General features: G+C 47.8%; 1 long non-coding RNA gene across 1 annotated transcript in view; it reads right to left on the bottom strand.

The window, feature by feature from the left end:
• Positions 1–5,180: 5,180 nt before the first annotated feature.
• LOC117203316 (uncharacterized) overlaps positions 5,181–26,994 on the bottom strand; it is an 83,887-nt gene continuing 62,073 nt past the window's right edge. Inside the window, exons 4-5 of the long non-coding RNA XR_007472950.1 lie at positions 6,913–6,991; positions 5,181–6,034 (exon numbers count right to left, since the gene is read on the bottom strand). This is a non-coding gene — a long non-coding RNA (uncharacterized LOC117203316). The remainder of the gene's footprint in view (positions 6,035–6,912; positions 6,992–26,994) is intronic.

Genomic DNA, 26,994 nt, shown 5'->3' with positions numbered 1-26,994 from the left:
AATCCTGCCCCGAGGTTGCTTCGTCGAGGTCTTCCAGAGGAGCCCAGGCCTTGGCCCAGCATCTCCCAGCGGCTACATCTGTGGGAGGATAAGTGTGAGTGTGTAAAGAGCTCTTAACTGTGCAAACACGTAGGACCTTCACTCTCCAAAACTAAACTTCACCCCCTCTGAAGCTCCTCCTTCCCACTGATGTTGGAAAATGTAGCCTTGCTAGTTCATGATGATTCAGTCAATTCGAGATTTCTTTTCAGTCCCTTTCAGGTAAATGCTTAGTCCTCTGAGTGTCCTCTGTCCCAGGAAACTGTCGTGGACCTTAACAGGGCTCGTAGGAGTTGGACAGTGAGACTGGCTGAGCCGCATGGGAACTAAAATCACCCTGGACCTTCTGTCCTGTTTTACACCCTATGTTAGTTAAGGGAAAGAATAAGTACCAACATTTCTGTGGCTTAACACAATCAAAATGTATTTCTCACGCAGGTAACAGCCCAACACAAGGGCTCCCTGTGGGCTGGGTGGGTTCATCTCATGATTCCACTATCTCCTGACAGACGAGGGGAAAGAGAGTGGTAAAGTCTCCCTGATTCTTCAAAACCTCAGCCCAGAAGTGACAGGTCTCACTTCCACTCACGTTCCAGTGGCTGCTCTCCCTGCCCCGCCTCCCTCCCTCTGTGCTCCCTCCACCGTTGACCCAGTTTCCTGGGAGCTGCAGGGGCCTCACAGTAAACCAGACACTCAGGGGGAGACCACACCCTCACCGGCGCCAGGTGGGGGACTCAAACGCTGCTGGCAAATAAAGCCGGGTTAAAGTCCCAACTTATCTCTAACACGCGAGGTAACCTCGAGCCAGTTACTTCACTCGGGGATCAAGCGACACGTAAAGTGTTCAGCACACCCTTTGGCTCACGTGAAGCGCTTAATAGGTGTGAGCGATCGTATTTGCTGTCGTCTCCTGGTCAGACTGCAGAGGCCAGAGCAAGGTCCCCAGACCCGGTGACATCTGCTCATGGCCACTGGAACCATCTGCATGGCACGCATCCGGACTGGGGAGCGGGGTGCGCCCCCTGTCCCTTCTTCACCCTCCTTGGAGTCCACACATCTGGAGGAGGAGTTGAAGCAGAAGCCGAGGCAGGAAGGAAGGGCCAGGGCAGGGATGCATGTGGGTGTAACAGAGGAGAGGGGCCGGACAGAGGGAGGGAGAGCCAGGGGCAGCATGTGAGGGCTGGCGGGGAGTCCGAATGAGGAGTGGGGGCAGCAGGGAGCACCCGAGAGGGATACGGGCCCTCGGTGTCTCCCAGCCCATCGCCTGACCACTTCTCAGAGAACGGCTGTGGGTCTTGGAAATTACCCTTGTCTACGCTAGGTTCCAGGTCATGATTCTCCCAAGTACTCATCTCAGAAACACACTGTTATTCACCACGTGGGTTGAGCTCTGTCCCCCCAAGAAGACAGGTTGACGTCCTAACTCCTGGCAGAGGTGGAAGTGACCTTAATGGAAAATAGAGTCTTTCCACATGTAAGTTAAGATGAAGCCACGGTGGAGTCGGGTGGGCCCTTAATCCACTGTGACCGACGTCCTTATAAGAAGAGACACAGGGACAGGCACACACAGAGGGGGGAAAAGCCACGTGACACGACAGAGGAAGAAGGAGGACAGCCAGGTGACCACAGCAGCAGAGACTGGAGTGCTGCCCTGTAATCCAAGGAACACCAAGGGCTGATGGTCACTGCCAGCCGCTGGCGGTGCAGGGATGAAGAGAATCCCCCTCTGTGCCCCCAAGCAGGAGCTAACCCTGCTGACAGCCTCCAGAGCTGTGAGAGGATAAAGTCCTGTTGTGTTTGTTTTTGTTTTTTTTCGCGGTACACGGGTCTCTCACTGTTGTGGCCTCTCCCGTTGCGGAGCACAGGCTCCGGACGCGCAGGCTCAGCGGCCATGGCTCACGGGCCCAGCCGCTCCGCAGCATGTGGGATCTTCCCGGACCGGGGCACGAACCCGCGTCCCCTGCATCGGCAGGCGGACTCTCAACCACTGCGCCACCAGGGAAGCCCCAGTCCTGTTGTTTTAAACCACCTAGTTTGTGGGGTTTCTTACAGCAGCCCTAGAACACGAATACAGCCCTCCTGCATTTAACAAATATGACTGAGCATGGACTATCCTCCAGGTATTGGGAACAAAACAGATTTGGGTCTTGGCTTCGTAAAGCTACAGTCTGGTGAGAGAGATCGACATTAATTAAATAGCTAATTATGGAAGTCCAGGGTGCCCCCTCTCCCGTGACCCCAAATGTGAAGGAGAAATGGGGTCTTAGTCACTCTTTATCCTTAGATCCTAACACAGTGCTTGTTAGGAAATAAAAAAGCTTCATTAAAGGTGGACCACACGAAGCTAGGTTACCCTGAGATCAAGCTCTCTGTAGAATCATATTCAAAGCCACACTGCCTCCAAAAGCATTGAACAATGATGCAAGTCTTTAGTCAAGATTCCTCGAGGAAGTGGCAGCGGCCGGGGTGAGGGGTTTACATCACAGCGCACAGCAAGAGTCTCTCCCCAGAAAGTTCCATTCTCGGTGCAGCTGCCCCAAGTTCCTCGCCCTCTCACCTGCCTTTCTCTGGAGGTCTTCTCAACTCCTGGTCTCTTCTCATGCAAAGTAATTTAAACTCTCCGAGCTTCTCAAAAAGGGTTCTGCTTAGATGCTGGGAGAAGGGTAAACCTATTTGATATTTAGACCTCGTAGTTGTTCTTCTCAGTAACTGGTGAATTATCAAATGAATGCACGACGGACCAGCTCCAAGGGCCTCAGGTCTTTGTTTTTAGCAAAGTAGAAACAATTCTGAGTTTTGTAAGCAGACCTAGAAAGCCCAGAACTCTATGCAGGCGCCCTTCCTCTAGGAAGGAAATTAACTCCCGTGAAGCGTCTCTGATCTCGTGGCTTATCACACGGGGCCTCTGATATAATAGACACGTTTGCATTTTCCCCCATTTGACTCCAGATCACTGCTTGGTCAAGGTGCCCTGCTGGCAGCCAGAAATGAGAACCTGGTCTGGGGGTTCACAGATGTGTGCTCTTGGGGAAGACCCTCCAGGTCTCTGAGCCTCAGCGTGAGTCCACGCAGAGGGGAAGGATGCTACAGGAGCCCCCTGAAGGCCGGAGCAAGCTGCGGGATGCAACAAGCTTAGGCAGCAGGAAGGGAGGATCAGAAAGACCAACCAAAGAACGGAGCCCTCCGTTCCGGAATCTTCGAAAGTTCTCTGTTAAACAGGACTTCGTGATTTGCTTCAGCTCATCGTCATTTCTTTGGTAACAGTTTACTTAGGAGATTCCTTGAGCAGCCAGCACCCTTAGAAGAGCAAGGGACCACGACCCAAGGCTCTCAGCGTATCTGGCCCAGCAGAGGCAAAGTGGCCAGCAGAGAAATCTGGAACCCGGGAAACTCACGTTGAAATGCCGGGGAACCTCCAGAATTGGGCTTGACACGACCTAACACCTCAGAGTGGCCAGGAATTGCTACCTTCAGTACTCTAACGCCTGGACTCCTAAATGCCGTGTCGTCACTAGTTACTGGGTGTGGACTGTGATTACCCCACTTGGAACAAATTCATTTGGTATGAATTTGGAGTGTCATGTGTACAGGACTTTCACAAGAATAACTGTATGATTCAGCATTAATTAAACTAGCCTTAAAGTGAAATGTTAACATCAAGTCATATTTCCTGGATCCCTAAGCCACTGGCAGAGCCTTTATTGTAACTACGATTATTTATGAACTGTGTGAGTTATTCTCAAATACGTGCATTCACAGACTTCTCCCAACACCCGGCTCCCCTATCTATACATCTGCTCGTGCCAAACAGATTTGTCCAATCAATACCTCCATGTCTTAATCTTTAAAGATGTCACCTTGGGGTGCTTCCCCGGTGGCGCCGTGGTTAAGAATCCACCTGCCCATTCAGGGGACACGGGTTTGAGCCCTGGTCCGGGAAGATCCCACATACCACGGAGCAACTAAGCCCGTGCGTCACAACTACTGAGCCTGCGCTCTAGAACCCGCGAGCCACAACTACTGAAGCCTGCCTGCCACAACTGCTGAAGCCTGCCTGCCGCAACTACTGAAGCCCATGCACCTAGAGCCCGTGCTCCGCAACAAGGGAAGCCATCGCCATGAGAAGCCCGCGCACTGCAACGAAGAGACAACGCAGCCAAAAAAAAATTGTTTTTAAAGGTGTCATCTTGTGCTCGCAGCTTAGCCCATCAATACTTTTCTATTATACCCCGAAAATATTCTCTTGACTGCTCATCACAGAATGGTTGATTCACCGCTAACCAAAATCGTGTTTTAGAATGTGAACGTTAGAATCAGATGACTTCGAGGGGAACGATACTGTAAGTCAGATGACTTCATATGAGCATATTTAGTGTATCACCTCAAACATGCCGATGCCAAGTGAAAAATGGACAACCACGCAGATATTTGTCATATTCCAACCAGACACTGGATATTCTAAACACACAGCCCATCAGTTCTCTGGTGCAAATGGGAATGCGCAGAGAGACAAACACAACAACACTAGAGAAAATATTCAGGAAAGAAACGCAAAATGGTAAATCATGGTGGTGCTGACACTTTTTGAACTTGACCTTAAAGATCTCAACAGCAAAAGAGAGTTATTTTTAAGTGGGTCAAACTATAAATTTATGTGGTGATACGGACCCAAAGCAAAGGTGACACACATAGAATCTTGAGTTAGACACTCATTTTACCTATTTTATTCATTCCACTCCAACTTTTGACATTTGATTAGCCCCGCTTAGTATCCAATTTCCAAACCCCTAGAGCAGATGCCTAATGTCTACCGAATCCTTTTTAATTCCATAGTTTGTGTGTGTGCGTGTGTGTGTAAAACACAACGTAAGGCAGGGAAGGGAATAGTTTTTTGTAAAGTACAAGATCCATATTAACGCACAGCCTTGTTGGCTTTTATTGGGAGACAGGGTGAGTCTCCTTGAAACATTGTCTCGCCCGTGGGCATGACGGTGTGATGGATATGATCACGTTCATTTCCTTCCTGCATTCCTTGCCCTATTGGACCAGGCATGGGATGGTGGTAATCTTACAAAAACTCTGCAAGATTTGTTTATTACTGGAGGTTTATTTAAGGCTGTCACCATCACCTGTATCCATTAGTCACCTCACAGGTTCTTAAAGGGACACTAGTAACAATATTTGATTTAAAAAAGAAGACTCTCCTGAATTTTAGTAAAAGCCCACTTGAAAGGTGTTTCTTTGCTCCACTTGTCCACTACCTTCCCATCCCTTTTAAGAAACATTTTGAGTTGTATCCACTTTTCCACAAAAAAACACTTCAGGACGTCTTTAATAAGTCAATGTTATGTAGTGAGGTGCACTAAAGAAAATAAAAATAAAAATGCTCTACACTCTCTTTTTTTTTTTGTCTGCACCATGGGGCATGCGGGATCTTAGTTCCCCGACCAGGGATCAAACCCTCGCCCCCTGCAGTGGAAGCGCAGAGTCTTAACCGCCAGACCGCCAGGGATGTCCAAAAATGCTCTACACTCTTGAGTGAAATTGAATTCTCATGATCGGACTTGGTTTTGAAATGTTTATTTACTAACATGAAAAGAAAAACCAAATCCAGCCTACAGTTGTAGTTGTTTCCTCATATCTGCTGACACTAACCCGAATTCAACACGTGTACCGAGTGGTGGCTGTGCTCGTCGTGTTCTACAGATACCAAGACAAGTTAGCTTCTGGAAGGTTACTACAAACCCCGTATAGGATAAACTCAACGCCCACGGCGTCCAGCAAAGAACTAAGCCTCTGACCAAGTACTCCCTGGGAAAAACAGCTGCATCGATGAAAAACGGAAAAGATGAACCAGGCAAGTCCCTAAGGAGTATTTATGGAAGAGGCCTCACCTTTCAGAGCACCAGCAAAAGCTCTCACCTGAGCCTTCTGTCTGGACACCACACACGGGCACATCAGGACAGTCAGCCATTTGTATACCCCGGTCCTGCATCTGCAAATTCAACCAACAGTAGATGGAAAGTATTCAAAAACAATTCCAGAAAATTCCAAAAAGCCAAACTTGAATTTGCCGTGCTGTCAACTATTTACATAGCATTTACACTGTATTAGGTATTACAAGTAACCTAGAGATGATTTAACGTATACGGGAGGGTGTGCGCAGGTTATATTTGAACACTACGCCGTTTTATATAAGGGATTTGGGCATCCTCAGATTCTGGCATCCATGAGGGGTCCTGGAATCAATCCCCCTCGGATACCGAGGGACCACGGTACCTTAGCATGCAGTTTGCGGGTCCATAGAGCTTAACTCTGTTCAAAATCATATTAAGGGTCTGCAAAAAAGGTGCATAAAGCACTATGTTTTGAAGTGCCTGATCTGTCAGCGTGAAAAATTTTTTTGTGTCCAGATGTGTGAAGCGAAATAGAAGACAGCTACATGCACTAGTAACCACACTGTGCACACGACAGTAATGCCGCACAGACTTCAGTGCTATGTTATGCTTTACCCAGGATTCAGCGGTTAGGTCAGGGCCAGGCTGGAGACCTCCTGAGGCCTCGTTTAGTGAACTGTCAACCCCCCTCCACACACACACGCGCACACACACACACACTCCCCACCACCACCATCACCACCACCATCATCACCACCACCACCGCCACCGCCACCACCACCACCATCACCACCACCGCCGCCGCCACCGCCGCCACCGCCACCACCACCACCGCCACCACCGCCGCCACCACCACCACCACCACCACCATCACACACCAATTTCCCCGCAGGGAAGATAAGCCTCCCACTCTTCGAAATAAGAGAAGTCGTTTTGGAATACCAGAATATACCGACAGCTGCATTAACTTTCTCACCTTCTGTGTGAGTTTGCAAGGGTTGCCGTCACGAAGAATCATAGACTAGGAAACAGCAGAAATGTATCGTCTCACAGTTCTGGAGGTGAGAAATATGAGATCAAGGTGTCAGCAGAATTAGTTCCTTCTGGGGGCCCTGAGAGAAGCGCCTTTCCCCTTGGTGTGTAAATGGCCATCTTCTGTGTCCTCACGTGGTCTTCCCTCTGTGTGTGTCTGTGTCCTAATCTTCCCTTCTTATAAGGACACCAGCCATATTGGATGAGGGCCCGCCCTAATGACCTCATTTAACTTGATTACCTCTGTACAGACGCTGTCTCCAAATAAGGCCACATATTGAGGTACTAGGGGGTTAGAATTTCAACACGTGAATTTGGAGGGGACACAATTCAGCCCATACCTCCTTCCTACAGGGAATCTGGTGTCAGATAGCACAACCTTTAGACACTTTGTTTCTGGTTTTCTCCATAAAAGAATAAGCCAAACAGATTAAAGACTGAGTTTGGGGGAGCTAATTCATACCCGTGTTTCTTTGCCAACTCCTTTATATTCAGTAGAGGAAAAAACCCATGAAACAAATTATTATATTAGACAGGAGCTAGAAAGCCATAATGCTAAGGCAGGTAGACCAGGATGCAAGAGGGTGACTCCAGGCCACGGCACACGGACTGCGTGCTGGCTGGTTGGAGAAGCCTTGGGGAACTTGCACGAAAGCAGGACCGTGACATAACTGTCCCCAAATGGATCCTCCTGGTAATACTACCAACACAACGTGAAGTGCACGGTCCAGACACTTAGAAGAGTTTGCCTTCAGTCATCAGATGAAGCAAAGGTGATTCCACCTTGAACGTTAACGACCCGACCAAAGAGTCTTTGATTTTTCTTCTGAGTAGCAAGGAGGGAGGCTCTCAGGCCCTGCGTCCTTTAAGAATGGGGTTTTCTGCATTAAATGCAAGCTCAGTAACAAACCCATCTAGCACCGTTCCGTCTGCTTTTCTTGAACCAAGTGAAGGCTGTTACTTAGTTTTGACGCTTGCCTGGAAAATAAAAGTGGTCGCACAATCTCCAGAGATCTGTAACTTCACACGTGCAGAAGAACTATAAATTATGTGCTTTTGTTCCCAACTCGGCAACTGCTTCCTTACACTTCTTTCCTGTACAAACATCTGAAGAAAATGCTTGGAAACTGTGGGGAATGGTGCTGTAGGGAGAGAGGCTTCCTTTTAAGGAGAGGGAAGGAGAGTTCCTTTGGAGGATGAGAAAAACATTCTCTGAACTGTGGGGCTTGGTGAGGTGAACTTAACTTTTAAGAGGCGGTTCTAGCATCTCATTTGAATTGATTAATAACAGTGAAAATCTCCCTGAGAAAGCACAAAATAGACCATCCCAAACTCAGCAAAAAAAAGCCCAGAACACCATCTGTTGCTATGTTGAACCATTTGACTGGGAAAGGAGGTGGCTGACAAATTAGAAGGCTCGCACATAAATACCTACTCTGAGTCCTCTGCTTGGGACCCTCATTGGGACATGTGGATTACTATGTTCTTAAAAAACTGTGAAAGCACGTGAGTGGCACATTTACGGAACTTTAGTGAAGCAACGTAGATTAAGCAAAGGTGTCAGAGAAGTTTGAAGTAAGGAACATGTTAACGCTGCTTTGAAGGGATTTCCCTCCTAAAACACACAGAATTATCACTTGATGGTTGTTTATTTGCTAAACGGGATGACTACATTGAACACAGTTTAAACCAACCTCTACAACAATGGATGGTTTGCAGTTGCCCTGACCACGCCAGAATTCGACTCTGTCTTAGAGTGTTGAAGGGAAAAAATTTCCCTGGGAATAAAATACTTTTTAAAACATCGCACATGGCAAGATTCAGCGTTGTCTTTATCTGGGAAATCATGCTCTTGGCATATCGGCAGTCACCGTCTCTGTGCATCAATGTTCTCTATAAACAGTGTCGTGCAAGAGCAGAGACTGGCGTTTGGTAATGAAGGAATGGCTTCCCAGATCAGCCGGGTAAACAGCAGTTTGATTAGATCATCTGGCCTTTAATAAAGAAGAATGGGAGCAGCAGAGCTGCTAGCAGACCAAACCGTGCTGGCTTTGCAGCGGGAACAGAAAACCCTCCTCCGGCCTCGACAGCAAATCTCCCTGGGTTGTCCCCGCGACTTCAAGTTGACCCACAACGGCAAAGCCCAAGGGAGCAGTTAACACACTCGCTGAGAGCTCGGTCCTGCCTAGGATGTTTACAGTGACGAGTGCGAAGCGGCCACACCGGCCTTCGGCGCCGCTCCCGGAGCTCCGGAGACGGCGGTCGTGCCCGAACCGGCCGGTAGATGGCGCACCGAGCCTCCGACACAGCCTACTCGGCTTGGGCCGGCGAAACGAGCAAGGATTTTGATTCATCAAAAACATAAATTCTACTTGATGAACAATAATAATAAAGGAAATTGACTACTGGGCACCATAGAGATGAATGTTTAAAGCCCCGAAATCAAGTAATTTGAGATTATTTAATTTAATTTACTAAATTTGAATAACTGCAGTGTGATGATGCATGGCAGGGCATTTAGGTTTTATAGCTTCTAAATGCTCCTCTTTAGGGCGATTGCTCAGTTGCATGGTCGCCAGAGAACTCTGTCCCCATCTCCAAGCCCTGTAAACAAATCGAGGAAAGAATAATTACACGTTGGGAAAAAGGCAGGGGGAAATGTATGGAGGGGAGAGAGAGCCCAGTAACAAAATCTCCCCCTTTTTCGGGCAATACACCACCTCAGAAGTACCCCAAGGCCAGTGTTGGAGACCTTCTCAGTATAAGCACAGCAGCTGAGCCTAAGCTAAGGGCTTTCTAGGCGCTTCTCGAAGTAGGATCCTCATCTCTTAATAAAACAAATAAGATCTACAACAATATTTACATTCACGTCTAAATTTTTTTAAGTTGGTGAATATGCATCTCTAATAGCTTCTAAACCCACAAATGAGGACACCGTAAAACTCAGAGATTCTGTTCATCTTTTGATCCACGAGCATTTTCTGCAAGCAGACGCAAACAAGTCCTTTGGTAAAAGTTCAGCCCCCGCCTTCCCCTCCGTGTAGCTCCAACGCACACGTTCTGTGCGCACAAACACGCATGTGTGTCTGCGTGCACATACACACGTATCGGTTCAAATATCTCCGAGTGTGAAAAATAAATAAATAAATAAAGGCAACTTCAAAAATCACAAAATATATACATATCTCCTGGCGTGTACACATGCATGGGGGGATACACACGCTGTCTGTGTACCCCTCTCCTCTATTGTTTTCAGCATAACTGATTTTGGCACCAGCGCTTTAGCACTTTGGAAGGGCCTTCATTAGCACTGGGACAGTGTCCAAAAAGGATCCAGAAAAATCAACACATGGCTGCTCTTGTTCTCACGATAAATGACAGCTTTGGTGGAAAACAACAACAGTCAAGAAGCAAAACAAAAATCAAAAAGCAACAAGAGTAGCGATGGCATGAATAGAGGAAGTCAGACATCACTAAACTCAGAGTTTTTAAATTCAAATTTATTTATTTATTCCATTTTTACAACTCTCTTCCTTTGCCACTAACCCTCTGGGTACTTTCGCACCATTAAAAATACAAATAGTGCAAGTATATTCAAGACCCTAATGGACAAAAAACACAACAATCATGGGGCTTATGTCTCTTTATAGACACAAACATGCTTATTATATTCTTTAAAATGTGAAACAGGTAAGGGGCACATTTATGTAACTTTACTGTTATGGTGTGGCATGAGCTGCCCATAAACTATAGCAGCCCCCAATTGAAGGCTGTCCCTTGAGCTTTGCATACCAATAATCCACAATTCTTTGGAACTGGGGTTCTGAAGAGATGAGCCGTTCTTGGAAACTAGAATCTCCCTAATTACCTGAAAGTCTTGTCTCAAAACCATTAATGGGAACTTTTGGGTAGCTCAGATGCCATGAGACTGTGAAAAGAATGCAGTAATTTCTAAACTAGTCAAAAACCCAGTACCGTTCAATATGTGTGTGTGTGTCCTCACACCATACCTTAATAGGCTGATGATAAATCACACTTTGAAGGAAAGCAGTAACCAAACAAACTACAGAAGACTTTGATTCAAAGGGTTAATTCCTTTGCTCTTCAGCTGTCAAAACAATAGTGGAAAATTGAAGTGTGCATGGCCCTTTAAGGCTCTAGGCTCTGCTCCGGAGACCAGGCAGCAAGGGAGAAAACCCCGTTGGGTGTTAAGAAAAGAGAAGTTACTGTGCTATTCATTCCTCTTTGCTTTCTCTTTCCTTTGCCTTCTCTTCCCTCAGTTTCTCAGTTAGATTTTGTGAGTTGTTTGTCATGGGAGGGTCTTGAAATTGTTCAAGGAAAAGGGAAAAAGGAACAGGGAAGCAGTGAAACAATTAAAAAAGAAAAAGAAGGGAGGAAGTACATGGGATTTGTAGGCATGTGTTTTCTCCCTTCTCTTCTTTTTTCTTTTTAAATTGTTTCACTGCTTTCCCCTTCCTTTTTCCCTTTTCCTTGAAAACTTTCGAGACCTTCCTTGCTTCAGGACAGGAAAAGGATGAGTGCAGCGTGGGCTGGAACCACCTTTATGGGGAGCCCTGCAGGATGCTGGTGGCGAAGACCCAAAGGAGAAGGCTGGACGTGAGTAGGTAGCAAGAGAAACCTCTGAAAGAAACAAATCTTAAGCTTTAAGACATCCTGGAAGAACAGCTCTGGAGTAATTCAGAATCAGGAACAGCCTGAGAGCGTAGATCGCAGCAGAGAGGAAGCAGTGCGTCTCCAAATTAACTCATTGCTGCCACAAATATTAATTAAGTGCCTCTCACGTGACAGGTACCCGTTAAGCACTAGGCATGTGAACATAAACTAGCTGCTTCTTCTCAATGCCTTTCTTACGTGGAGCACGGCCACCATCTTGTCTGAATTCACACTCAGTCAGTGCACAAAATCCTCTAACTCAGGAGGCAGAGGTGAAAACCCTTGTGAGTCTGTGGACCAAGAGGAAATTGAGTCCATCTCTCCTGATCACGGCACGCTGAACGAGCACCCTCTCAGGAGCTCAGCGGTTATTCCAAACTATAGCTTAAGTATCTGTGGCCTTAGAAATGGCTCCATTTCACCCCGTTGCTGATCATCATTATGAATAAACTCATGCTGGACAGATTGTCTCACTCTCCAAGAAGGACCAGAAAGCCGACTGACAGGTCTCCAACAGGAGAGAGTCCAAGTAGAACGGAGGCTACTTCTCAACAGCCTGTTCAATAGCTCCACAATATGAGGACAGAAACAACCTGGAGTTTGGCAGGCAGACCAATGTCAACACTCTCTATATTTACTTATTTATTGGCAGTTTGGAAGGCAGCCACAATTTATGGTCCTTCATTCCCAAATCGAGGGAGTGATGCTTCCTGCCAACAACATTTCCACACCACCTGACCGGTCTCTCTCTGCACGAGCCAGGAGGGGAATGGGTCCAGGACAGTCGTTGTTAGCCGCCATGCTTGTAACATATTTAACGCTGCCCATACTCCCAACGATGCCCACTGGAGGAGAGAGCGGGCTGCAAGCTCCCCGACGTGGCTTAGCTCTCGCGAAAGGTTTGGAAGGGCAGAACCTGACCGTCCACACCCAGCCAGCCACACAGCCGCAGTGTAGTCAAGCCCACACTGGCATTCTGTTTGGAAGGTGCAACTGGAGGGTTATGCGAGGACCACGGAGACGGTTCCAGAGAGTTTCATGTCCATGTGGGTGAGGATATGTTTGGGAAAAGTATCCTTCTGAGAGACAGCCAAGGACATGAAGATTTGTTTGAATGGAGCAAAGAGGGAAAGGCACAATGGGGCTGTGGGACCTGCAACCGGCTTCAGAATGATACTGGGAGAGTGAGCCTGTCCTTGAGAGGAAGCAGTGGTTCTCAACCTCTGGCACAGCTAGAACAAGAGAAATGTGGGGCATTTGAGAGCTGGACAGTCCTTGGCAATTATCTAGTCTGAACTCTTCACTTGACAGACGATGAAGTTTATTTTTTAGGGCAAGATTCTGGACTAGAAGTAGGTCCCCTAGGTCTAAATGGAGGGCTGGATTCTCACAACTGGCTGACACCAGCACCCAAAGGATCGGTTTAGACGTTATTAAAAGCACAGACACATCACCAAAGGCACTCCAGCCACAGGTTAAATTCTAGATCAAGGTAAGCAAGTGTGTTCAGTCAGGAGCACAGCACACCCCTTGCCAGACGTTGAGAGACCTCCTGAAATCCTTATGATGGGATCAGACCACTCTTCGTGGACCGCCGATTACACTGCTTCAGAAAGCAAAGGGACTGTGGGAAGGGGGTACAGGCCAAGTTCGACCTGTCCAAGCACAGGAGAATGTGGTTTTATGAAGTGCTGGAGTCAGCCTAGTTATAAAATCCAGAGAGCCTTCTAGACAAGCAGCTCAATGGCCACTCTCCAGTTGCTCCCCTGAGCTGATAGGCAATTTCATGGGAAGCAGGTTGTGGACACACCGTGTAAGTTACTAAAGCTCGGTGGACCTCCCCCACGGCTGCAGCGTGAAATTTCCCGTTTGCTCCACAACCTCTAAATTCAAAGCAAAATTGCCACCAGCTGTGCTTTCAACTTTCTCCGTTGCAAGTGAAGAGCAAAGCATCTTTGAGGATAACGTAAGTGGAGAAAAATTTAGGGAACCCCTTCTGCACCAAGAGTTCGTCAAGCCTGACTCAAGTCAAAGCCAACCCCAGCACTTGAAGAGAAGTCATCTGCTCTCAAAGATGGCATCCTGCCTAGCCCAATAGGTGAAGTAATGAGCCTGGACTGGAAGTCGAAGAAGACCGGAGGTCTTATCTTTCTGATAAGAAAATGCACACTCAAGATTTAAGTGGGTCCACAGGAGAAATATGACCAGAACCGTTTCAGCAGTTTAAACATTCATCATTGTTGCAGAAATGAGTTGAGTGTTATATTTTCAGTACCCGAAACACCTTGCTCTCCTTTTCACCCTGTATCTTTGCACACACCATTCCCTCTGCCATTCCCCAACCCGTGTTCCATCTCCACTTGGCCAACTCCTGCTCATCCTTCAAAACCCAACACAAATATCTTCTCAAGTGAAATCTCCTATTACTTCCTCAATGGAATTAGGGACTCCCTCCTCTGTGATTCCAGGTATAAAATATTACATTTTATACATCTGATCACAGTATTAACATTGATCACATTAAACTGCAAGAAACAGTAAGGAGGAGAGAAAATAACAAGAGCTTTGGTGTCAGAGATAAGAGACTGTATCTCCCAACTCCTCCATTTACAAACTGTGTCCTTGAGCGAATTATCTAATCTTCCTCATCCTTCCTGCAATTCCATCTACAAAATGGGGCCAATAATGCCTGCTTTAGAGTATTCTTGTGAAGATCACATGAGATTGGCAAATAAAGCCCCTAGTGCTAGGTCTGACTCATAGCCAGTGCTCGACAAATTAGTCCCCGCCCCTTTCTCCTCCCTCCAAAGGCAAAAGCACGCTTTTCATCATTGTGTCCTCAATATTGAATTGAACACACTAAGGATTTAATACATGAAATCAGGCAATGAATATGATAACTAAGGGCAAACAGGGGCCAGTTTTTAATCACAGAATGCCAGGCCTAGAGAGGGCCCTAAACCCATGGCATTTGACCAGATGATTATCATGGAGGAAGTTCAGAGACGGAAAGCCGCAGGGCCCTTCTCTCGTGCTTGCAGACCAGGACTCTCCCACTTTCTCCCCACCAGCACATACTTACTGCTTTTCAGGGTTGCAGACCAGAGCCTGAGCAGGCCTCTCTGGGGGTGCATTTTCGCCAGCCTTTCTGCCCATGGACTTGGAGACCAGTACTAGTCTGGTGGCTGCTTTAGTAGGAATCCTGTCCAGCTCTTAGTGGTTAAGTTCAATTTCTCATCATCCACACAAATAAGGCTTCATTCAAATTGGAGATGATAGATGGTTAACAGGCATGAGAAAACGTGTTGTGCTACACTCAGAAAGGATGCAAAAACACATTGCCTTCTGGAGAGGCAGGGAAATGGCGGCAACAGAACGCACCCGGCTTCTTGCGCCTTCGTGTCTGGCTACACGGTTTTACGGCATTTAGCAGCACCGTGCGAAGGCACCCACGGCATCCCATAAGTCTCACAAAACAGCGTTTTCATGTGCTAATGGCAACGGAATCAGAAACACATGGACTTAATTTCCTCCAAGATACCCAGGGGTATCAAAATCAATGCAGGAAAGCCATTTGGCTAACTACACTGGGGGCTTTTCTGAGCCCAGAAATGGTGAGAAATTGTGGGAGATGGCTGCTGAGCCCAGAAATCCCACCAGGCTCAGCCCTCCCCGAGCACAGCCCTGGCCTAATGTGATGTGAAGCCCCGGCTGTGCTTTTGGAGAGAGGCAGGTGCTTGCCGTGTGGTACCTTCACGGCCGCCATCTCCGCAGAGTTCCTGCTTTCTGCTGTCCATTCATTCGCTCAGCTGCTCCCACCACAGAGCCGTCAGGGAGATCTCACTTTGGCAGCAGATCGGGATCCCTGCCTGAAAGTTGATAGAGGTTGAGCTATTTGCAGAAATAATGCTTTCCAGACGTACTAAACAGTATCCCTCTTTCCAGATGGAGTGGCATTAGCGTTGCTTCCAGCCATTTCCTCACCTTCTGGTGTACTTGTCAGCTCTCGCATATGCATCACAAGCCTTCCATATTCTGGGGAATCTCGGAAAACTGCTCAAACCCTCAGCTTCTCACCACTTGCCTGCACAAATGCGCGCGCGCACGCGCGCACACACACACACACACACACACACACACACACACATAGAGTCTCCACTGTTCTGTATGCACATACAGTTTTCTTCCTCCACGTCTTGGGAGTCAACTTAGATTTTCCAAGAGTGCTAATCACTAAATGTGATCGTTTAGCAGCTCGGGGAATTAACAGGCTTGAATACGTGGGACACCAAAGAATTCCCTTGGTGTGGTGGTGAGTTCCACCATCCGCAGTCACCGATGACTTTGCTACTCACATTGTCCTTTGGTGGCCTCTGGTTTTCAACGTCAGAAAGAGCCCTTGGTGAACAGGCTACTCCCTGGCCCCAAATCAACCTCCTGAGAGATGAATGAAGCCACTTTTGCGTTCGTGGCCCATACATAAGACACTTTGGGTTGCAGGACCCCATAGTATTACATCCATGTGCTATTCCTCATTGAGAAATTGCCCAGCTCGCCATATTGTGTGTGAACTCTGGATGGCTGAAACATGCCCAGGCTAGAAATCAGGTCCTTCTCCCAGGTCCTGTGTTAAGGTCCTTCCCAGTTCTCTAGGACTACTGAAGTTACTTACATGCACTCAAGTCTGCAGACTAAAGTGGTTGATGGAGCACTGGGCCACATGGTGAAAGTCCAGTATGGCAGCCGTGCTCATTTGTCTACCAGTAAGTGTCCCTGTTGGTTTGCCATCCTGCCTCCCTTTCTAATTCCCTCCTGAAGCTGAGCTTCCCTTGTCAGGGGGAGGGGGGAGGGGGAGGGGAGGGAGGGAGGGGAGGGGGAGGGAGGGGAGGGGAGGGGGAGGGAGGGGGGGGGAGGGGAGGGGAGGGGAGGGGAGGGGAGGGGGAGGGGAGGGGAGGGGAGGGGAGGGGAGGGGAGGGGAGGGGAGGGGAGGGAGGGGAGGGGAGGGGGAGGGGAGGGGAGGGGAGGGGGAGGGGAGGGGAGGGGAGGGGGAGAGGAGGGGAGGGGAGGGGGAGAGGAGGGGAGGGGAGGGGGAGAGGAGGGGAGGGGAGGGGGAGAGGAGGGGAGGGGAAGGGGAGGGGAGGGGGAGGGGAGGGGAGGGGAAGGGGAGGGGAGGGGGAGAGGAGGGGAGGGGAGGGGAGAGAGGAGGGGAGGGGAGGGGAGGGGAGGGGGAGGGGAGGGGAGGGGAGGGGGAGGGGGAGGGGGAGGGGATATTACACACACACACACAGAACCCCTTGCTCTCCTCACTCTCATTTCTCAGTTTGGCTGGGTTTTGTCCCTGAGTGGGATATGCTCTCCCCGAAATCTAAGATCTGTCCCTGTTTCTGCCTCACATCCTGGGGTGGATGCAGGAGTGGGGCTGGCTTCTCAGAAGAGCCTGACGTTGGAGACACTGAGCACTACCAGAGTCTGTGAAAGTCAGGCTGAGCAGCCGAGGCCGATTACTAAACACAATGAAGACAAGATAGAACAGAGAAAGCCGTTTAAAAAATATCGACCAGTGGATATAATGGATACCTTCCTCTTCAACTCGGCTCTTCAACTGTTACTCAGATCAGTAGCTCCTGTGTGACCCTGGGCAAGTTTCTTAACCCTTCTGTGCCTCAGAAGCCCCACCTGTAAAGTCAGGCTAACTCACCAGTAAATACCTCATAGGTTTGTTACGTGGATCGAATGAGATAAGGCATGTAACATGCTGAGAAACAAGCTGAATACGCTAAGCAGTCTCTAAGTGTAGGCTGGTAAACAAACCGTGAATTTTCTTTTTGCTCCAGGAAAGCTTACTTCCTATTACCTTCCACGCTTTTAGGGACTAAAAAGTCCTTGGCTCTTGACCCAGCAATTGTTACCAGAAGATGTGATATTTGTAACACTTCTGGCTCATTATGGTCACTGAGATGCTCTCATCCTCTTGCTGTTGTGAAGTGAGTCACTGATGGTCACATCTTGCTCCACGCGGGGACCCTCACTGATGAGCTACTTTTTCTTCTGGAAAGGCACTGTCCTCATCATCTCAGGGAAGATCTCACACATTCGAACATAATTTTCTTGTTTTATTTTTAGTATTCTACTATTTGTGTTTTTATTTTATTTTTTAATTGATGTATAGTTGATTTACAAACGTTGTGCTAGTTTCTGGTATACAGCAAAGTGTGCTGGTGTACAGCAAAGAATATATATATATTCTTTTTCAGATTCTTTTCCATTATAGGTTATCACAAGATATTGAATACCATTCCCTGGGCTATACACTAGGTCCTTGTTGTTTTTCTGTTTTATATACAGTAGTGTGTATCTGTTAATCCCAAATTCCCGATTTATTCCTCTCCCCCTTTCCCCTTTGGTGACCATAAGTTTGTTTTCTATGTCTGTGAGTCTGTTTCTGTTTTGTAAGTAAGTTCATTTGTATCATATTTTAGATCCCACACGTGATATCATATGGTATTTGCCTTTCTCTATCTGACTTGCTTCACTTAGTATGATAATCTCCAGGTCCATCCATGTTGCTGCAAATGGTATTATTTCACTTTTCATGGCTGAGTAATATTCCACTGTATATATGTGCCACGTCTTCTTTATCCATTCATCTGTTGACGGACATTTAGGTTGCTTCCATGTCTTGGCTCTTGTAAATAGTCAAGCCTAATTTCTTGATCCCTACATCTTTTGATCTTGCTAGAGTGACAGAGATAAGCTCATTTTGAATTGTTGTACCCAACTGTGCTATGTCCTTCCAATCAGGAAAGGAGAGAGCTTAGCAATCAAATAATTGCTTCATCTGATCACCTGTGTATCTTCCCCCTTGATCAAGTCTTCATGGGCTCTGAACCTTTCTACCCAAAGCTGGGCAGATTTGCCATGTTTCTTAAAATCCCCAAAACTTTTTTCCTTGATGGTTCAAAACAAATAAAAGCAACCAGCAAAAAGCCGTTTTTTAAAAAATAAGTTATAGCAATCTTTTTAACATTTCAAAATGCATCTTATTGCTTCACCGATGGATACAAATCAACTGTTCCACATCCATTTTCTTGATGTGCACACTCTTTAATTTCTGGAAGTCCCAAAGAGCAAAATATCCCCCTTCCCAATTCTTTCTGCTACTGCTGTTGATAATGGAAAATGAAATATATTAGTTACCCACCCATCAACCCAGGCTTCTAATTACATTGTGAGACCTGCTCATTAAAGCAGGTATGGGGGGTGCAGAGCAAGAAAGAGAGTGTTTCCATTTAGCCCGTGATGGGAGAGTAACAAGTGTGCTCAGCCTGACACACCAGCTCCACGAGGGGGAATACCTTAAACAATCCCATCCACACCGATTTACTTCAACCAGGTGATATTTTAATGAGCCAACCCCAGTGCTCCCTGGATGACATGATGCCTCATGTCACACCATGAGAGGGGCACACCCACCTTTAAAAGAAAAAGATCACTAAAAGAGCCAGAGCGTTGACACTTGCAGATGAGTTGAATTCCCTTTGTCCTGTGGACATGCACGATGCTCGAGAGCCCCAAGTGCGAGGAGTTGATTTCTGCTGTCATCAGACCTGACCCGCACTCCCCTAGGAGCCCGCGGCCTGTCTGCTGCAATGACAGGAGAGAGAGCCAGGCTGTGACTTGGGGTCCTCAGCTGTGCAGCACCGCAGGCCACATCCAGCCCTGACGAGGGGCAGCTGGATCGCATGAATTTTTAAAGTAAAACAACGGATTTGGGGGGGGGAGGGGCAGGGGGGCATCTTACTCCCCACCCCACCCCCTTGTGAAATCCCCACAGAAGAAAAGCACGGACCCAGCATGTTGATTTTGGCAGAGGTACACACAGTCCCTCTGTTCGGAAGATGAGCTGACACGTGCAGATTTGCAGAGAAGCCATTCCAAAAGGTTAATTAAATATTACCATGGTTTTCTGAGCTATTAATGCATATTCTTTTATTTCTTCATGTGAAAGTCTTCTCCCTACACAAAATCAGAGTTTGGATTTGCTTCCCAAACCCTTCCCCTTTTTGAAGCCTGGAAAGAGGATGACCGAGGGACCCAGAGAGAGAGAGAGAGAGAGAGACAGAGATGCAGAATGCAGTTTGGAGCTGAGCAAGGAGGGGCTGTTGTCTGAAATGAAGTCCCTGAAACACACTCCCAGCTGCAGCTGCGGATTGGAATCGTGTGGTTCAAGGAAGGTTCTAGAAAGGGGCCGGGGAAGGAACCTCTGCTCTTCCCCACCTGTATTTATTGGCTGATGTAACTGGCCACTGGGAGCTGAGGAATTGCCAGCCTACGGCCCTTCGGTGATTCCGGGGAGGCTCAGGCTGGGATGAGTGAGGCCTGAGGCGGGAACATGGCCCACCCTGCACTGCCTGTCTGTCCCCTACCTCCTCCAAGCCACACTGCTTTCTGCCCTGCCCAGGGTGGGGGCATCCTGAGGTAGGCAGGACAAGACCCTCGATGCAAATGGGAGAGGGATTCCAAGACAGACGGTGAGGGAAAAAGAAGACGGAGGTCAGGGAGAAGCCGAGGTTCCTCCCCGGCAGGGAGTGCCACCTCTGGGACCGCAGTTGCCAAGAGCCCCTGAGCCGTGAGGAGCGCAGCAGTCTGCGGCAAACCTCTCCAGACGGCCCGTCTTCCAGAGCAAGCGGGGACATGTTTGGTTTGCAAAGTCAAGATGCCTCCCTGGATGTGGGGATGCGGCAGTGAACCTACAGCGTAATGAATGAAAAACAAAGGACAGCGTGAAGACAGGCGGTGACTTGCCGGATTGGGGGGTGTGCTGGCGTGGATGGGAAGAGGCAGCACAGGCGGTGCCAAGTCGGGCCGCGCAGTCCTGCCCAGGACACCCGACCCCCGAAGCTCTGCCCTCCCCACCCACCCCCGGTACCCTGCCCTGCATCTGTGGAGGGCTGGCACCCCACGGTGCTTCCACATGCAGACTTTGCCGCCCAAAGACCTGGGGTCAAAGCCCACTGCGCGCACTCTGGCTGGGCTTCCTTAATGTTTCTCATTTCCTAATGGCTTCGCTTTTAAACACAAATGGCTATGCTGTGGGGTTGTAAAATGAAAGAAAAAGTACGCGAGGTACCTGATATATAGTAAGTGCTCTCGCAAAGGAAGGGAAGCGAGGAGAGTCAGCACGAGCTAGCCGCGGGGAGTGGAGGAGAGCATGGGGAGGGGGCCTGGATACCTCGCCCTGTGGGAGCATCTGTTAACAGGCCACCCTGGAGCATCCTGGGTCCAGCTTCCCTGGATGAGCTCATGCCTGTCTCTGATGGTCCTGACAGGATTCTCATGCTGGTGGGGTCACCTTGACACACTAGCTACCCACATCTAGGGCTGAGCCCCTGCATGCGCGTGACGCTTGGTGGTGACCTGTCTGGGATGGAAAGTGCCAAAGCTAAGTGTGTGTCCGCACAGGCCACAGCTGGAGAAGTAGAAAGGGCAAGCACACACGCGTCCTTGTGAGCAGGTTGTAAGTGCTGAGACGTGGCCTCCGGGGAGAAGTGCTGGGTCTCCTGTAAGGTTGGTGTCCCGGGGACAGAGATGGCAGGAAAATGATGTCCCAGATTCAGGGACCTTGGGCTGAATTCATTACAACCAGGTGTGCATTGGCACCATAAGGAAATGTCAGGGGGCGTTAAAGAAGCCCCCCCTACACACTCACAGACCCTGCTCTTCATGTGGCTTACATCACATCATGGGGACCAGAGACCGAGAGGGTTAACAGTGACAGCGAATGACAGAGCACAGTGCTAGTGAGAAGGGGTGCGGTCAGGCAGTCAGAGTCACGGGAGGGAGCTGGCAGAAAGGCCAGCCGCACAGAGAGACAGCCGGTCGAGGTAGGGTGGGTGTGGCAGACACCCACTGGGTTGTCTAGGGAACACCACACCCCACCACTGGCAAGTGGGCAGCAGCGAGGACATGCCCACTGGACGCTGGTAACCGACATGAGGGTGGACAGAGCCCCAGCTCCCTGGCTCTGAGCTGACTGTTCCAGAAGCAGACTCCTGACTAGAGTTGCCAAACTCGGCAAATAAAGATACAGGATGTCCTGTTAAACTTGAATCTTAGAAAATCAATTAATAACTCTGTAGTATAAGTATAGCCCATGCAACTTTGGGGAGATACTTATAACTAAAAAATAATGAGCTGTTTCTCTGAAATTCTCATCTGCTTGGACATCCTCTACTTTTTCTGGCATATCCCTCCTCCTGACCCAAACTGGGCCCTCAAGAGAGTGCTTTCTGCAGGATGCAATGAAAAGAGAACAGAGTCTCCCTCTTTCCAGGGGCTAAAAGTTCAAGATGTTGTCTGACACATGAAGAAGGCCAACCAACCAAGGGAGAGAATGAGACGAGGACAGAAGTCAGAAGTCAGCAAGAGGCAGAGACAAAGGGAACAAGATGCTGACGGCATCTGAGGCCAAGTTCACGCCTCTTCCCTGCCTGCCCCGCAGGGGGTTATTCTGCTTTCTACTTGCCGATCCCTACTCCCTGCCCACCCTGCCCTAGCCCCCAGCTCCTGTGGACAGAGGAGAAGGCAGAGGCATTGTAATTCATCAGCTCAATGGTAATAAATACAAGCAAATGTACCTTTCGCACAAGAAGGCCAGAGTTACTATGTTATATGGTACATGGTCAAAGCCACGTTACAAGAAGAAATACCATTTCTTATATAGACCAGACTGGGTGTTCTTCAAAAGGAAATTAATCGTCAGAATGGTGAATTGTGTTTGATTTGCAAATTTAAGGAGAATACAGCCAGTGTTGAAACATACACCTTCTCCCCAGTCTGTCCACAGACCCAGAAGTCCCCCTGCGAACAAAGCTCACGGACACCTAAGTACCTAAAATTTGAATGACAAATTATTTACCACAAATAATAGGCCCTGGGTTCATATCCTACAAACCAGTAAGAAAGACACTGTCAGCACCTCCCCCCCAAAAATGGGCAAGGGGATATTTGCAAAAGAAATGTAAATTTCTAATAAACATATGAAAAATGTTTAATCTCATTAATAAGCGAACAAATATAGACACAAACATTGAAATGGCCTTTTTAGACTGTTAAATTGGCAAATTAAGAAAAGCAGTTCCAAGGGCTTCCCTGGTGGCGCCGTGGTTAAGAATCCGCCTGCCAATGCAGGGGACGCGGGTTCATTCCCTGGTCCGGGAAGATCCCATGTGCTGCGGAGCAACCAGGCCCGTGCGCCACAACTACTGACCCTGTGCTCTAGAGCCCATGAGCCACAGCTACTGAGCCCATGCACCGCAACTGCTGAAGCCCACGCGCCTGGAGCCTGTGCTCCGCAGCAGGAGAGGCTGCTGCAGTGAGAGGCCCGTGCACTGCAACGAAGAGTAGCCCCCGCTCACCACAACTGGGGGAAGCCCACGTGCAGCAACAAAGACCCAACGCAGCCAAAAATAAATAAATAAAATTTAGTAAAAAAAAAAGAAAGCAAAGCAGTTCTGGACTCACAGACTTAAAGAACAAATTTACAGTTACGGGGGGGAAGGATGGGGGGAGGGCCAGACTGGGAGTTTGGGATTGACATGTACACACTGCTATATTTAAAATAGATAACCAACAAGGACCTACTATAGGGCACAGGGAACTCTGCTCAAAACTCAATAACCTAAATGAGAAAAGAATTTGAAAAAGAATAGATACATGTACATGTATAATGGAATCACTTTGCTGTACACCTGAAACTAACACAACATTGTTAATCAACTCTATTTCAATATAAAATAAACATTTAAAAAGAAAGGTAGTTCTACTGAATGCAGCCCAGGGTACAATGGTGTGAGCATTCTTTTGCACGAATCTTGTGTCCCTAATATACAAAGAACTTCTGCAAAATAATAAATGACAAAGAACCCAGGAGAAAAATGGACAAAGGGATTGAACAGGCAATTCACAGAAGAGTTACAAGTGGTCAAGATAGATGAGAGAGATTTCAGTCTAGATGGTGATTTTGATTTAGGATAGAACTCGTCCTCACGATCAGAGAAGGTCAGGATAAAACACGGCACCAGCTCTTGGCCCATGATGTCATAAGTACTGATAACTTCTACTCCTGGGCAGGACATTGGGAAATAGCCAGTCTCACACACTATTGGTAGGCGTCAACATTCCTACAGCATTTTTAAGGGATAATTCCACAGTATCTATTTAAAGCGCCCTAAAATCTCTGACGGTTCTATGTTCCTTCCTTGAAGATATTGCTTATTCTCCTCCTTGTAAAAGGAAATTCCCAATGCTTAGTGTCTCAGGAAATAAGAATTATTCCGTGGGCGCCCCCCCCCAAACACATTTTTAAAATTTTCAAACAATGGAGTTATGTTCCCTGGGTTCTGATCCATTTTCTCTCTATTCCGGGCATTCTTTGATGAATCATGTCTCATTCTTTAACATTCCATTAAGAATGAGGCGACCTATGTGGGCACAGTATTATTCTTAAAAAACAAAGCATAAATGCCCGAGCAATGTAACAAAGTAATTACGTTTTCAGCAAAGATGGGGAAACAGTGATTGTGTTGAGTGGGTGAGGATCTCCTACATGCTGAGAATCTAAGCAGCTCTGCTAAGTCCTCCTTTTCCTTCTTTGGAATTTTTCCCACTGCCCCTTCAGCTAAGCATCTTCCCTCCTTCAAGATTTCCTTCGTTCAGGGCAGGAGTCCCTGAGCCTGGAATCCTGCCCTGTCCCATCTCGTCAAGCTGTCTCCTGAAATCATTCTACCAGCTCCTGAGACCTCCCTTCCTCCACAAACTGCCCCCAGCTGAGAGCAGAGTGACTCTCCTCCAGCTGCCCACCTGTTTGGAGCCACGGCGGCTCCCTCTCTCCCCCTCCCGTTGTCTGGACTGAACAGCAGCGGGCTCTACAGCGTCCTGTCCGCTAAATGGCTCCCGCATCCTCCACGTCCTTTTCTATGCCCGTCTGCACCCAGAGAAGCCGGAGCCCGAGTTCATCAACATGCTTTGCTTAGATCAGCAACTCGGGACGCTGTGGAGCGACATTTGTGTTCTCTGAGATCACCTTGCAGGGCATCACCAAGGACCAGAGTCCTGTGGCTCGGTACACTAGGCTCGCATTTGTGGTCAAGTTGAGACTCCTTGAACCTCTCTGTGCCTGTCTCAGTGTCCCTGGGATACAGTAATGCTGACTTAAACTGGCAAGATCTGAAAATCAAACAAATGATGGTGACTTCAGTGAAACGGAGGTCTGGCTTTCCTTTAAGTGGTTAAAACACCACTAACAAGTGGATCTAAATATTCGGATCTACCCTCCTGCAATCATATTTTCCTCTTCTGTGATTCAGCGTCGCTGTAATTGAACTGAATTCCACAAGACTAGAAATCTGGTATCTAGGACTGTAAAACACCTTCAGTTGGTAAAATATTTAGGAAGTTTTCTTTTAAGTCCTTTTTCAGATTTTGTCTCTATCCACCGTTAAGATGAATTTCACACCCATTTTCCCCCTTTTACCTTTGGGAAAGATGCTTGCTTTTACAGCCTCCTCTTAAGGTCAAAACAAAAGATCTCTTATACTTCTTAGAATCTTGAGATCCTTTTCTGGTCAAGAGGAAAACAAATGTGCTCTAATTAAGGCAATCGGGGAAGTATTGGGTCACTGCAGACCACAGCTAACCCTCTCTAACTTCCATGAACTGGTAGCTCAAATATTAATAGACAACATGAAACAAGAAAATGCCAGGAATCACACAATTTTTCACTCATTTACCCTTAATTTTTTCCTGAAGTGTTGTGTGCATTTTTGTAAGCCACAGTTTGAATGATGTACAGTTTAGGGTGAGCTACAAAGAGATAAGTTTACAAGATCATATAAAATTATATTCTGGAGTCAACAGTGCTACCGTACAGCAGAGGATTTTTCTTCCTTTCCCGTCCTCTGTCAGGAAACAAGAGAAACAGAACAAGATCAGGGTCTAAATCTCTGGTTCGTGTGAGTAATGTTTTATTTCACGTAGGCACTGACAAAAAGACCCCAAGGAGGACAAACAATAATAGATAATAAATTATAGATGCTAGAAAATTGAAGGACATTATGCTTCAGCATTTCTGCCTTCTAATCAACCAGGAGGGATGAGATGTCCTTCTTCATCTGTCTGCTTACAGACCGTTTGTTCATTCACACCCACTGTGTCGTGGGTCACCTGCACAGGACCTCAGCAGACAGACTGTAAAAGCAGGTGAGCGGCCGCTGACTGCTGAACCCCTGCCTCCCTCCCCCTCCGGCCATCTGATTTGGTCCAAGGGCATCCTTGAGAGCGGAGAGAGATGAGGAATGATGCTCCTCTCGGTGGCAAGGAGGGGCCGTGAAGACTCACAGGTCCCAGCCTCTGCAGAACCTTTGTCGGCATCGAGGTCTCCATCCGCGCCTCCCTCCCACACCAAGCATACAATCCCTTCCCCAAATCCAGAAGATCAGCAGTAATTGATTTGGCTTCTGGCCCGTCCCCTTCTGGGGCAAAAGCAACAGTACAGTTCACTAGCTCTTTCTGATGTCTCCCTGCCCTCCTTTAAAGAGAACCCTCGTGTCTGATTAAAATCGGTCATGCGCCAGTCCTGGAGTGAAGAGGTGCTATTTATTTCCGTCAAGTTCTGCTTGGAAGGTTTGAGGCTTCCTCCTACCAGACATTTTACTAGTAAACAGAAAAGTTACCCATACTGTCATGCTCGCCCTGACCTGCAAGCTAGTGAACAATAAATCTTAATTACAGTTAAATGCCAAATCTGCAAAGAATGAGGCAGCGCCAGTCAGCTGTGAATCGGCCTGCGCGCCTCGGCCGGGGTGCAGCTGCAGGAATACATAAATTAGTTCGTGATTTGTTTGTGCCAGAACCATCAGTTGAGGCTGGTTCTTAAAAGCATTTCCAGTATCAGTGGACACTCAGGCATTCATCCTATCGCCATGTCAAATACAGGTGGCCTCTGGGAAGTTTTATCTTAAAGGACCTTCAGCATTATGCTTGGGTTAATAAGAAAGCGCTGTTTCTAAATATCTCGGCAGTTTTCCAAAATAGCGCTCAGTCTCCTGACATCTGCTCCATCCATACTTGTTACCTTTGGATTTGTTCGGGGAGCCGCTGAATAACCTTTTTGTTAGCAATCTCTTTTTTGCACCGTGCAGGGCTACTGGAGTGCAGGCAGGCATCCATGCAGGGGCCTTTTTTTCCTTTTTTTTTTTTTTTTCCTGCTGCTGCAAAGCTCAGGAGCTCCTTGCTATTCAAGCGTTTGCTTGTCATCATGTTAAATAAAGCCACCCTGTTGTCCCCTCGCCTG

Source organism: Orcinus orca, chromosome 17 (assembly GCF_937001465.1).
Source record: "Orcinus orca chromosome 17, mOrcOrc1.1, whole genome shotgun sequence".
In the NCBI taxonomy this organism is placed as follows: Eukaryota; Metazoa; Chordata; class Mammalia; order Artiodactyla; family Delphinidae; genus Orcinus; species Orcinus orca.
The sequence above is the reverse complement of the archived record's forward strand: the minus strand, read 5'-3'. Positions and strand labels throughout refer to the sequence as shown.